This window comes from Clupea harengus, chromosome 22, assembly GCF_900700415.2.
Source record: "Clupea harengus chromosome 22, Ch_v2.0.2, whole genome shotgun sequence".
Classification (NCBI taxonomy): domain Eukaryota; kingdom Metazoa; phylum Chordata; class Actinopteri; order Clupeiformes; family Clupeidae; genus Clupea; species Clupea harengus.
The window spans coordinates 18,280,155-18,295,197 of record NC_045173.1 but is presented as its reverse complement, the minus strand read 5'-3'; the positions used below and the strand labels follow the sequence as shown (position 1 = coordinate 18,295,197).

General features: G+C 46.6%; 1 protein-coding gene across 25 annotated transcripts in view; it reads right to left on the bottom strand.

The window, feature by feature from the left end:
• The window catches only part of LOC105907036 (muscleblind-like protein 1), a 49,803-nt gene that overhangs the window by 13,097 nt on the left and 21,663 nt on the right, over nt 1–15,043 (bottom strand). The gene's annotated exons all lie outside the window — the stretch shown is intronic.

The window sequence follows — 15,043 nt, the reverse complement described above, 5'->3', positions numbered from 1 at the left end:
CCTCTCTCTTTCCCTGCAGGAGAGCTTGTCAGTTGGTGGGTGTCACCTCAGCAGGGACTGTGTGAGTTGGGAACACTGGCAGCTTTTAATAGCAGCCCGCCACTGACCTGCTTTCACCCGCGAGAACCTGGGGCACTGGTGCCCTCGGGAGGATGGGTGTGTGTGTGTGTGTGTGTGTGTGTGTTGAGGGGGAGGGGGCTGCTATTTCTGCCAAGCCCAAATGGAGGAACCCCTCCATCACCACCCCCCCCCCCCACCCCCCCCATCACCATCCTGCCTGGCCTGCCCTGTTTGTCTGTCTGTGTGTCTCTCAGTTCTACCCGTCCCAGAACACTGGACACACAAGACTAACGCAAACTGCCAAGACATACAAGCATGCAAGCAGACACACACTGTATATATAGACATATGCGTGTGTGTGTGTGTGTGTGTGTGTGTGTGTGTGTGTGTGTGTGTGTGTGTGTGTGAGTGGTGTCCCTGTGCTTCATCATCTACACATCAGAAATTTCAAAGTTTAAAAGGAGACTACTTTGTTTCCTTTAAAAGCCATTAGAGTGTAATTCTCTGTGTCTCCAATATCACCTCAGAAGATGAAAAGAGCATGGGAGGAGTCCAGAGAGAGAGAGAGGGAGGGGCAGAGAGAGAAGGAGAGGGAGAAAGAGAAAGGGAGAGGGAGAGAGAGAGAGAGAGAGAGAGAGAGAGAGAGAGAGAGAGAGAGAACGAATACACCTAGAAGCAGCAGGCAGTTCAGCCCCCACAGTGTGATAAAGAGCAGGTCTGGTGTAGGTGCTGTATGAATCTACCATTACTGCACACACAGCTGACATACCACTTCACACACACACACACACACACACACACACACACACACACACACACACACACACACACACACACACACACACACACACCCATCAGCACCCCTCAATATCACTCAGCCTTTGGAGACCAGTTCAAGGTAGGGCCAAAGAAATATAAGTGCCTTTGGATTTCGCACAAGACAAACCTTCACACACATGTGTCTGAGACCAGGTTTCACACACTATAACTGGTGTAGTGCAACACTACATACAGTATATTACCAATGTATAATTTTACTGTGAATGTGCATGTTGTAAAACTACATTTCCCACTCCCTTTATTCCCTTAGGATTTGCATTCAAGCTCTCACCGTTAACATGTCACTGTTCTGTGTAGTCGTGAATTCAACTAATGTACCATTTTACAATTGACAAAGAATGAAGTCAACTGCACTGCATGGCTCCTGCTATAATTACATGTGACTACTCAGTGCAGTCCCATGAGCCAAGCCATTGATCTGTGTTAAATCACAGCATTTCAATTTGATGCTGGGCCTCTCGTTGTTATAGCTACAGCCACACTACAGCCATGTTTTACTACGGGTGCAGTTCTGTTAGTAAGTGTACGATATGCAAAGAGTAGGCCTGTTTCCAAGTACTGTGGGCAATACGTAATATCTTGCTTGACACGGATATGCTTTCCAAATCACATTTATGCACTCAAGCATCTGATTTTGAGTGTAATGGTATGAGCTTGGTATGAGGAGAGTTGAGTGACACAGTGAAAGGTTATTTTTCCAGGCTCTATTCTCACCTGGAAGTGACAGAGGATGACAAGTCAATGGTTGAGGTCAATGACACTTTATATAACACGGTCAGTGTTGAATGCCATTGAATGTAGTGCAGAACTTAGGTTACTGGTGTGTAAAAGCACCTTCACTTTGTGTACTGTGTACATAAACCTAACCTTTGCGGGTGTTAGGATTGGTTTTGACATTTCAAATGCAGTCAGTGCTGTCATCATTTCCATCCATATTTCTGACCCATTTCATTATGGGTGCCTTCAAGATTTATCAATTTTATCAATGACCATATTAAAAACCAATTACCATATTATATAAGTATCAGTGTATTATCAATAGGATAATGGAGAACATGACATTATATAATAATGAACTTTGAGTATAATGTACACCACTCTGTGCTTCCGTCATTTCATTCATTTGCAATTTGGATTTGCAATTGCAAGTCATTTCAACCTCAGTTTGTCAATATACTTGTTACTCAAAATACTTCTATATTTAACATGGGCTCTATAATGTTTAGTAAGGCACGGAGGGCTGAGTTACGGAGCTGAGGGAGTCTATAAAGACGGCAGGTGTTGACATGCCTAAGAGGGCCGACAGCCCAGGGTGCAGAGGACACTGGGACACGCGAGGTCCTCCAGCAACCCATGCCTACCAGACTGAGTGACTCAAGTGACCTCAGTGGCAGCAATGAGAGAGAGAGAGAGAGAGAGAGAGGGAGGGAAATGGAAGGAGAGGGTGAGAGGGAGAGAGAGAGAAGGAGGGAGGGTGAGGGAGAGGGAGAGAGAAAGATGGTAAAGGCCTTGACGCAAGTGGGCATGAGAGAGGCATGTTGAAATAGGATCTCATGGAGCTAGGTCAAGAGGTGCAGAGAAAGTGTGAATATGTGTGTGTGTGTGACTGTGTGTGACTGTGTGTGTGTGTGTGTGTGTGGGGGGGGGGGGTGTGTGTGTGTGTCTGTGAGAGAGAGAGAGGGTAGGGGGTGGAGTCATGTTGCTGTTACCTCAGCTGACCCCTTCCTCTCTCTCTCTCACACACTCTCTCGCTGTCACACACACACACACACACACACACACACACACACACACACACACACACACACACACACACACACACACACACACACACACACACACACATACACACACACACACACACACACACACACACACTCACACACACACACACAGCCCCCACTGTCCCCACTGCCCCCCTTCGCCGGCTTTCCCACCGAGGTGCCGAAGGCTCACCTGACAATGGGCGAAGCCCATGCTGAGACATGCACACACCCTACGCTTAGAGCTCAGCTCGCACACTCTACTGCTGAGTCACCCAGATTCAGATTCTAGAACATTCTGAGGAGATGGCGCCTCAATGGGACGCATGCAGGACGCCTCCTACAGAGGAAACGCCTGGGCAACTGCAACATGAACTAACAAGCCAGGGGCCGGGTTGAGCCAAGCAGGTCCATCCGTTCGCAATAAGGTTGTGTCAGTGAAATTCAAGACGCTGCAGGAAAAGCCATTAGCAGCAGTCACCCCTAGCTTTCAGAAGAAACACACACACACACACACACACACACACACACACACACACACACACACACACACACACACACACATACACATACACATACACATAGTGAATATATAGAGTGGAGAGGTGAGGAGGTAGGGAGGAGGGGAAAAGAAAGGAAGGAGAGCAAGATGGCAGACAGAAGAGCTTGTGTGCAATGGATAGAAAGATTGACAGAGAGAGAGAGAGAGAGAGAGAGAGAGAGACAGATTGACATAGACATAGATAGACAGACAGACAGCAACAGACGAATCGAAGCACGCATTCTGACAGGTCAAAGAAGAGGAACTATGACAGCAGACAGACAGTGAAATTCGAATACGAGAGAAAGAGCAGAAAGAAAGATAGAGAGAGAAAAAGACAGAGATATAGAGGATGGAAACAGAGAAAGGGAGAGAGGTACCACAGCAAAAAAAAGAAAGAAAGAAAAGCAAGAGAATGAGAAAGATGGAAGAGAGAAAAGCAAGAGATAATAAGGGGAGAAAAATAGAGAGAGCAGACTGATAGTCCCTCCCTCACATGATGTTTTTTGTGCGTCGTCAGTCTCGCACAGGCCTGTGCAGCGTAGCGCTGCATCCAGCCAGCTGCTGAGCAGCCCATTGTGTTCCCTAAGCGCCTAGCAACTGCGGAATTCCCGGAATCCAGATTCCCTGATCTCATCCAGACACACCACACCTTGTGCTCACACTTAAAGACATCATGCTCTCTTTCATTCCTTCCTAATAGAATAATGTGGTCAAAATATAGGGTTGATCTATTGATCTATTTCAGATACCATTTGGTCCCATCCTTCATGTTCATGTCACTCACTCTGGTTCAAACAAAGTCACCTCTGACACACACTCCTTTAACACTCCATTTCTGCTGGAAACAAATAAACAAATGATGATGGCTTTCTGATAATCTCCTGAAACTACCAATTGAGGGCCACATGTCTCTCAAGCCTGGCCCTTTGGCCTGAGTCTTACAGACCACATCCTTTGTTTACAGCCATTCAATTCATAGTTCTATCTACTCACACTTATGTAGTCATTACATAAAATGTGAACTGGTGAACTGTGGTAATTGCTTTGTACTGATGATGAATGTGGCTAAAACACAGCTGGCCTGGCAAACATGAGATGCATGCAAATCGAAAAAACGGTTTCTGTTCCTCTATTACTCAAAAATACCTCTGAGATCAACCAAGACGCCAAAAAAAAAAAGGAGAAAAAAAACTCTCCCTGAGCCCCTCCTCCACCACTGACACATATCTGGAATGGTAAAAATAAATTGGGGTCTGTGATCACTGAGAAGGAGCCGCAATGCTTTCGCTAGCCACAGCTTCCCTTTGGAGGCTAAGTCTTAACTGTCCTAGCTCTATAGCTATACACATCATCTCTGGGAACAAAAAAAAACATCTTGCAAGTCTGAGCATTGTTCTGTTTGAAAGAAAAATAGCCAGGACACAGGCAAAATATAGAAAATATAGAAATGCAGGGGTTCATGCGTTTGGAAGTATAACAACATCATAGATCAGTGTAGAGTTTCCCAGCTCATACAGTAAAGGTGAAAATGAACTCCTGTAGGCGGGGAAATCTGATCCTGGATCAGTATGAGATGACGGGAGAAAAATGACACTAGCACTTCCTGCTCTCTCTGCTGCGTCCCAGATAAAACGACCAGAAAGTCAGATACAGGGGTCTAATCATCAAAATGATCGGGGAGCTCATGTTTCAACCTCTCAAAGCATGGAGGAGATTCGCCTGGTCTAGCCTAGGCCACCAGTGGCAAGGTCAAGATCAGCCAACCAGAAGTCTTTGAGAAAAGGATATTCTAACATCTACTTCCTGTGCTAGTCTCTAATACAATTCACATATCTGACTGATGACTTGAATTTTTGCAGTCTCACACAAACCCCACACAGGTACACTGTCTCATTCCACACGCTTTTAAAACACATCAGTCTCAGTTCTCCTGAGAGTCTCAATAGCATCTCAGTGCCGTGCTCGCCACAGGCTCCTGTTTGACCTGCCAGCTCCGCCGTCTCCGTGGCAGCAGATAACACCTCCGCAGAAAGCGGACACACCTGGCCCCGGAGAGAGAGCAGAGCCGTGTTCAGCGATGGATTAAGAGAGCTCACCAGCTGCGGAGCACAGAAACGTGGTGAGGGACCATGGAGACTTCTAAAAGTCAAATCAGGAAAGTGGTGGAGAGGGACCCCCACGGCCCGGGAGCCATCCTTCAGTAGTGACGCAGTGAATGGCAAGAGGGGAGCAGGGGTAAGAGCTGGGAGGGGTATTGGTAGGGGCAGGACTGTTTGTCAGCAGTGTGGGTGGATTTGTCCAGGAGAGAGGGCCGCCTATCCCTGCAGTAAATGCAGCTGCACACATATCTCTCTCTCTCTCTCTCTCTCTCTCTCTCTCTCTCTGACACATCTCTCTCTCTACATCGACCCGGCAAATAATTGACTCACCTTTTTCCAAAGCGTGCTGGGAGGGGCTTTAGAGTTCCACTTCCTGTCAGTCTCTGAGGCCGCTGAGTCACGCTTGCACTCAGACGGACAGGAAGTAGTCAACAAGACAGGAAATGGGGCCCGGCCTGGCAGCCTGGCCTGGACCACACTGGGCATAAATCACACGGATGTGACTGTCTAAACACACAAACACACACACATGATGTGTATGTGAAAAAACACACTGCACTGTGTTTGTTCGAGACCATTTTCACACAAAACTGCTCCAGCCAGTCTCAGTCCCACAGTTAAAATACATTTCTTCAGAGGTTCTGATAGAGACAAAGAACTCTGGATTTGAGAAATAGGGAGAAAGATCAAGAGAAAGAGAAAGAGAGAGAGAGAGAAAGAGCAGTACAGAGAGCAAGATCAGAAGAGAGGAGAGAGAAAGACCAAGAGAGAAACAGAGAAAGAGCCAGAGAGAGGGGGATGAACAAGCACAGAGAGAGAGAGAGAGAAAGAGAGCTAGAGAGAGGGGCTTTTATCTCCCTCCATTCAATTACCCAGAAGCCTTAGCCAATGACAGGGAGACAGAGAAATGGTTTCTCTCTGCCAGTAACAACAGTGTGTGTTCTACATCGCGGCAGGGACACAATCACAGCACCCATCTGTGACCCCGTCCGACACACAGAGAGTCTCTGTGTGTCACACATACACACACATACAGACTCTCTCTCTCCCTCTCTCTCCTTCTTTTTCACACTCACTCACACACACACACACACACACACACACACACACACACACACACACACACACACACACACACACAGACAGACATGCATACACAGACACACACCCTCTCTCACAAACACAGTGGGAGGGAGAGAAAACCTGCTCCAGCCAAGGCAAATTCTTCACATTCATGCCCATATCTGCTTGCGGCCACACACGAGCTGAAATAAGCATTTTTGTTCCGTCTGAGGTTTTATCAAGGATCCACTTTGGTCGTGACCTTCTGTCCTTTTAAGGACGCACTATGAGAAATAGGACACACGTTCAGTTGCATCATGAGTTGGCACTGGGTGTTCCAAAGGTAATAGCAGATTGACAAGAGGTAGGAGTTTCTTTTGCAATTCTGTTTCCACACTGTTATGAAAACCCCCTACACATACTGTTTTGCACAAATGCAGCATGCATACAGTCACAGACACACACACACACACACACTGCGTGCTTACAGGGCTAGAGATGTACAGATGATTGGCTCCCATTCCCTCTAAAGTTCACTGACTCATTTCCCTATTCTTATTCCTAAGAAGCAGCAATCATGAGCTGCTTGTCAGTGCGTCTGCTAACTCGTCATGTAAGGTATTTCATTGGAATTTCCCACAAGACTATATGGCAGGTGTATAGATGGACCTCACTGGTAGAACCCTTTGGCGTGAGTTAGATTAGATCTCTGATTAAATATAGGACATGGTCTCTCCAGGGGAGAGGGCCACCTATCCCTGCAGGCAATGCAGCTGCACACAGCACAGATCTCACACAGTTTTAGTTTTGCAGCATCTCTCTCTCTCTCTCTCTCTCTCTCTCTCTCTCTCTCTCTCTCTCACTCTCACTCTCTCTCTCTCACTCTCTCTCTCTCTCTCTCTCTCTCTCCCTCTCTCTCTCTCTCTCTCTCACATACACACCCACACACAGACACACACACACAGACACACCCTCACACATACCATCTCTCTCTCTCTCTCTCACTCAAGAAGAAGCACCTCACGCACAGGTATGCTTAGAAACAGAGGCTTTTGCTTCATGGTGTTAACTGTGCAAAGCCGGTGCTTGAAAGCTTGCTTGACCGATAGTTGGCACAGCACAGCTTTGGATGCTCTCCCTCGCTGACAGACTCATTACAATAGCTCACAGCAGAGAAAACAAAACTGTTATACACACACACACACACACACACACACACACACACACACACACACACACACACACACACACACACACACACACACACACACACACACACACACACACACACACACACACACACACACACACACACACACACACACACACACACACACACACACACACCTTCCTCCCCCCGGAAGCATAACAGGCTATTGTTTTGTCCCTTTCCAAGAACATCTAACAAGGTTAGCCATCTCGCAAAGTTATTACTCCATAAAGCAATCGCGGGGCTATTGATCCAAGCTCCTGTGTGTGTGTGTGTGTGTGTGTGTGTGTGTGTGTGTGTGTGTGTGTGTGTGTGTGTGTGTGTGTGTGTGTTTGTTTTAAAGTGCACAGGTGACACAGCAGCACTAGCATGAATCAGTCTCCACCATTGCCTGGTGGTGGAGAATCCCTAAGCACAGGACATGAAAAGCTCTGTAAAGGATGCCTGACTCAAGGACAGGACATGGTGTACTGAATGACTTTCTACAGTAGTGAAGTTGGATTAATCTGCTCTTCAAATGAATATACATGAAGGCCCTTAGGTCCAAGGTAACCTATTTCAAAACCTATTTTCTTCCTCTCTTTCTCTCACTCTCTTTCTGTCAATCTTGCATGAGTTTGTGCTTGTTTGTTCAAGGTGTACTTTCTCGACGCTGGGTGTTGGCACTTTTGAACTAGTAGAAACTAGTTAGGGATGCCAAGCTGATGATGATGAGTAAGCGTAGGTGAGTGTGTATGTGTGTTTGTGTGTGCGTCTATGTGTGTGTGTGTGTGTGTGTGTGTGTGTGTGTGTGTGTGTGTGTGTATGTGTGTGTGTGTGTGTGAGGGTCTGTGTGTATGTGTGTGTGCGTGAGCGTAGGTGAGTGTGTGAGCATAGGTGAGTGTTTATGTGAGTGAAGTTAGTCAGAGAATGTGGGCGTTATGTGTGCATCACCTAGAGCAGTGCTAGATGGATCATCTCGGGGAGAGATGGCTATGAAGAGTGTGTGACGAATAGAGAGTACACAGTGAACATCACCATAGCCAGAAGAGCCCAATTGTGGACATATTCTGAACACACACACACACACACACACACACACACACACACACACACATACATACATACATACACATGCAAATACATAGGCTACTCATACATAGCATTAGCCACTGCTGTTGTGAAAATAGTAACCTAGCAACAGTGCTTTCAAACTCAAACAAGAGATCTGTATCTCTCTCTCTCTCTCTCTCCCCTCTTCCTTTGTGTCATCTTTCTTTCTCTCTGCTTTTCTCTCTCTCCTGTAAAATAGCAATAAAAAACAAACCTAAGCCTGCTTCTTCACTCTGTACGAAAGAGAAAGAGAGGGAAAGGTGAGAGGAGAGAGCGGTAAGAAGAGCGGTAAGAAATGAGTGATAGGATAGAGAGAGAGAGAGAGAAAGAAGAGAAGGGAAGAGAGATCTAAGAGATGCTCTGCCTGGACCTTGAATCACTGATGCACTCAGTGTTGGGAATTTAACACTTAGCCAGCCGCTCCTACTGCAGGCCACAAGCGCTAGTCGCTAACACATACCATAGAGGTGCTCTTCTCCGCCATATTCTGAAGCCCACGTATTCTGATCTTGGTTTAGTTAGCCACTCTAATGCAGGCCACAGGCGCAAGCTTGAACAGGAAATGGACACTAGCTGACATTAATGAAGACACAGCCAAATCCATTTGACTTTCCTCTCCTCGCCCTCCCAAAAAACCTTAACCCAGAAATAAAGGAGAAGGTGTGATGTAGAAAGTTAAGCTGTCGGGCTGCTGGAAGCCAACTGGTGTACAGTAAACAACTACTTCACTGGGTGTTGCTTACAGCCTGACAGGCAGCTGGCAACTTAACTGAACTTTCTCTCTCTCTCTCTCTCTCTCTCTCTCTCTCACACACACACACACACACACACACAAACACGCACTCTTGAGAAGCAGGGGCATTGTGCATGCCAGTGAAGCAAAGCAACAGAGATAGAGCGAGAAAGGAGTGGGTGTGTGTCTCTGTATGTGTGTGTGTGTGTGTCTGTGTGTGTGTGTGTGTGTGTGTATGTCTAATGATGTGTGCCATGATTGGCGTGGTGACACAGTGTGGGTAAGTCTGCAGCAAACCTGAACTGATTGGCGAGTCTGTGAGACTGAGAGTCAGTGAGTCTGTTACTGCAGCTGCTTGGGCCGAAGCAGAGAGGTGAGGTCCAGCCGAGGGGAGGGGAAACAGGGAGCTCAGAGGAAGAGAAAGAGAGAGAGAGTTTTTGTGTGTCTGTGAGAGACAGATGGAAAGAGGAAGAGAGAGTGGGTTTGTGTGTGTGAGCGTGAGCGTGTGTCTGTGTGTGACTGGGGCTTGTAGGCCAGCGAGTAAGACCCAGAGTACTGCAGAGCAGAGCAGAGGAGCAGCTTGCCTGTGTGCACGCTCACACACACACACACACACACACACACACACACACACCTCCAACACTTTCATTTTTAACTCAATACTTTTACCTACCAAGTGAAGGTATAGGTCTCGCTTTAGTAGCAAGTCTTCAAAGATTCAAGGTCCATGATTCAAGTTTCAGTTCTCCTTGTCATCAGTTTTTCTTGTGGATAATTTTAATATACTTATAACTTTGTAGGAAACGAGAATAAAATATTGATGGGGCATCATTATTCTGTAACACTCTAAGGTTATAGATTTGAAAAAGAAAAATTCAGTTGAAAAGGAGTAGAAAAGGTGTAAAATCTTGATAAACAAATAATTATACAATGATGTGTGCAGGAAGAGAAAGACAGAAAAGACAGATAATCCTACAGTATTTAATCCTCAAGTTTCACTAGTCTCCACAGTGATTCTAATCAATAAATTCAACGAGTTAATGTAATCCCACTGTAAACTATCCTAATCCTATTTTGGCACCCTCCTAATCTCATGTTAAGATGACTGCTTGGTAAAACCTGCCAATCTCTGCTGCTGCCGTCAGCATTGTGGCACTTCCTGTGGAGTCGGTGAGGAGCCCTAGGTGAGTGCTGGTGTATGGGTGGGTGGGTTGGGGCAGGGAATTAATGAATATCTCTCTTTCATCATGACAGCACTTAAACGCCATTGTCTCCTGCCTCCACTCTGATCCCATTACTCACACACACACACACACACACACACACACACACATACACACACACACATACACACACACACATACACGGCGATTCTCAAGACTAATCTCATTCTCCATTTGTCTCATCTCCATTTGCTCCGTCTGCAGGGCTACCTCAAAACAATGAGCCTGTTGCCGGTCCTGCTGCCACCACTGATGCCGCCTGCGACGCACAATTACGGTTTCAGATGTGCCAAACGCTAAGCTTCTCTGCCGATACGGCCCGAGCCCCTCCATCATCTGCCACCACGCGCGCTGTCTGACATGGGGGCGAAGGAGGTGACGATGTGTGGAGTCGTGACTATTTACCTCAGCTTATCTGACCTCTGACCCTGAAAAAGGTCACACTGTCATACACCAGCGTGTCCAATAACGCGGCGACAGGGATACCAGCAGCTTGTTTAAAGTGCAGTACACTGAGAATCATGGGCATGAAGAGACTCACAGAGAGAGGGAGAAGGAGGACGAGAAAGAAAGGGAGAGAAATGGTGGGAGAGAGAATGGGTGATAGATAGATAGAAGAAAAAGAGGGAAAGAGAGGGAGAGTGGAAAAGAAAGAAGAGAGAGAGAGAAAGTCAGTGAAATGATAGGAGAGAGAGAATTGACAGAGAGGGAGAGAGAGATACAAACGGATAAAAGGAGAAGAGAATGACAAGAGAGGGAGAGAGGGAAGTGAGGGATACAGAGGGAGAAAGAGTCATAGGAAGAGAAAAGGGGCTGTCAGAACGGCAGGCATGAAAGAAGACATTTCAGAGGGGCCTGACACGTCCTGACAGTGGCACAAAGGAAGAGGGGGAGAGAGAAAAAATAGAACGGAGAAACGTGGCAGAGAAAGAGAGAGAGAGAAAGAGAGAGGATGAGTGAGAGTGAGACAGTGCCTGTGACTCCACTCACACTATCGACACCTGCTGACACCTCCCTCTCCAATCCTCTCTTCTGTCAGCTCTTGAAATCTAATGAAAGATGGGAAGATAAGAGATAATAGAGAGAGAGAGAGAGACAGAGAGAGAGAAGGAGAGAGTGGGGACAGAAAGAGAGAGGAAAGGAAAGAGAGACAGAAGAGCGAGAAGGAGGAAAATAGAGAGAAGGATGGGGACAGTGAGAGAGAGTCGGAGGAAAGAGAGCCACAGTGAAAGAAAGAAAGAAAGAAAGAAAAAAAAAGAGGGCGGGGTGCTGTCACTCACTAATGTAATGGAGTGTTAATCTAATTGAGGAGACGGGGCTACATTGCTCATGCTGATCGCCACAGACAGAGAATCTCAGAAGGAGCTCATATTTAATCTGCCTTAGTGAATCACCACTCCTTCCATGTGTCTCTCTGGTGTGTTTGTGTGTGTGTGTATGAGTGTGTGTGTGTACGTGTGTGTGTGTGCCAGTGAGTGTGAGTGAGTGAGTGTGTGTGTGTGTATGAGTGTGTGTGTGTGTGCCAGTGAGTGTGAGTGAGTGTGTGTGTGTGTGTGTGTGTGTGTGTGTGTGTGTGTGTGTGTGTGTGTGTGTGTCAGTGAGTGTGAGTGAGTGTGTGTGTGTGTGTGTGTGTGTGTGTGTCAGTGAGTGTGTGTGCGCGTGTGTGTGTTTTTGACTGTGTCTGTGTGTGTGTTTCTATGTCATTGTATTAGCTCAGAGATAGAGGGACTCTGTTTGGATGAGGGATAGGAACGGCTGACACTATGCACAAAGACAGGCTCTTGTCTCCTGCTCAACTCTCTTACCCTCTAACCCAATACTACCCCAATGCCCCTCACTGACCAAAACACACACCCACTGTCTGAATCTGTAAATGTTTGTGTGTGTGTGTGTGTGTGTGTGTGTGTGTGTGTGTGTGTGTGTGTGTGTGTGTGTGTGTGTGTGTGTGTGTGTGTGTGTATGGGTTGTAAATGGTGGGTCTGAGGTGCATAAGTATGGCCGGAGTCATAATGTTTCTGATAAGAGATTCCACGGTACCAGCTCAATGACTGACTGAGTGAGTGAGAGTGTTAGTGAGTGAGTGAGTGAGTGAGTGAAAGAGTGAGGAATTGAATGACTGAGTGACTGACTCTTCCCTGACAGGCCATGTGCTGACACAGGCTCCTCACTGCAATCCATCTAAAGAGGTCAGGAGAAGGAAGCACTGCAGATCTTAATGAGATCAGAGCCCACAACACTTAGAGCTCAGAGAGGACCATGTGTGTGTGTGTGTGTGTGTGTGTGTGTGTGTGTGTGTGTGTGTGTGTGTGTGTGTGTGTGTGTGTGTGTGTGTGTGTCTGTGTGTGTGTGTGTGTGTGTGTGTGTGTGTGTGTGTGTGTGTGTGTGTGATCACAGTCTCAACACAGCAGCTCAGAGCTCAGAGAGACCTGTGTGTGTATCTGTGTATGAGATCACAGCGCTCAAAACAGGAATACTGTGTGTGTGTGTGTGTGTGTGTGTGTGTGTGTGTGTGTGTGTGTGTGTATGTGTAAGTGTGTATGACATCAGAGCCCACAACACAACACAAAGATCTCAGAGCCGACTGACTCTCTCTCTATCTTGTGTGTGAGTGTGAATGTGTGCATGCGTGCGTGTGTGTGTGTGTTTGTGTTTGGTTGTTTGTGTGTGTGTGTGTGTGTAGGGTGAAGGGTCAGAGATGTGTTTTTTAAATTCCCCAATGATTAAATTAGCAGAAACACTGATGTCCCTGTTGGGTGCAATCAGAGGCATGCAGCCCTGCCTGGACTTTCCCCTGCTAGGTTACTACACAGGCAGGAGTCTCTCCACGGTGTTTACTCACACACTGGGCGTCACACACAGCACAGACACCAGGTTCAGTTGGAGAGAGAGAGGAACACACCAAATAGGGAAACAGTATGCATACTCAGAGTGAAAGGAAGTGTGTTCCACACAGACAAACAGTGCCCATACAGAGAATGACAGGAAGTGTGGCAAATTAGAGAAACAGTATGCATACCGAGAATGAGAGTTAAAGGAGGCGAACAGAGAAACAATGTGTGTACTCAGAACTGAAGTATGATAAACACTATGCCGATTTACAATTTGAACAAGCAGAGAAACAGAAAAAAACGGATGCATACTTTAACTACTATCTATCTGGAATTCATGTCTTCAAAGACTAATGTAGTATTTAGTTAGTGCTAGGCAGTTTTACTTTACTTTAATGCAGTAACAAATGACTACTTCCACCACTGAAAAATTGTGGAGGGTAAGGGAGGGGTGAGTATTGTTATTTCACTTCTCCAGCCCTGGGGATCGAACCGGGGATCTCACCGTTAGGCCATGACTGCCGCTGTGTTGATACACGGATATATATCAAAGTGTATCTATACATACGTACACATCTTCCTCTCTCTAATCAATCTTTCTGCTCCTTCTCTCTTGTCCTCACATATCTTAATTCCCTCTGTATCTTTGCCTCTGTTGTTCCCTAACTCCATCCCTCCCTCTCTTTCCTTCCATCGATCTTCTCATTCTTTCCCCATCTGTGTTCCTTCAGTCCCCCCCTCCCTCTCTCTCTCTCTTTCTTCATTTTCTCTCTTTCTCTCTTCTCCCCCCCTCCTTCTCTCTCTTTTGCCCATCTTCCTTCTCCCTCTGTCCCTCCAACTCTCTCTCTCTCTCTCCCTGTCTCTCTCTGCACTGGACAGAAGAGGAAGGGAGTAGAGCCAAGACGAGGCAAGACAAGGCGAGTGTAGGAGAGGAGAAGGAGTGTTGATGTTTTACATTACTGAGTCATAATGAGGCCCTGGTGTTGAGTGCTGTTGTGTTTGTCGTCTTGTTTAATCTCAGACCAAACATGGCCAAATAGTGTGCAGGCTAATATTTACCCCACATGTCCATGTGCGAGACGCCTACAGCTCTCAGGCTAGCCTGATGGTCCTCTGCTGAGCCTGCTCCACTCAGAGTAAACACCACTTGGAACATCTGACAGTGCTCAGTGAGGAGGAAAGACACACACACACACACACAAGCATGCATGGGCACATACACAACCACATGGCCGTCATGCTAACTTTCACATACACACAAGGGGTAATTTATACTTATGACAGAGTTGTAATCCTTTGCACACACACACACACATACACACACACAGACCCTCACACACACACACACACACACACACACACACACACACACACACACACACACACACACACACACACACACACACACACACACACACACACACACACACACACACACACACACAAACACTAAACTCAAGTTTCATGGTGAACATGGAACAACAGTATGTTTGGAACATCTGACCCAACTGTCAACTGTCAAAAAAAAGAAGAACAAAACAATACACTTCACCCTAAACCGTTAGCCAGTTGAGTGAAGACACACACAC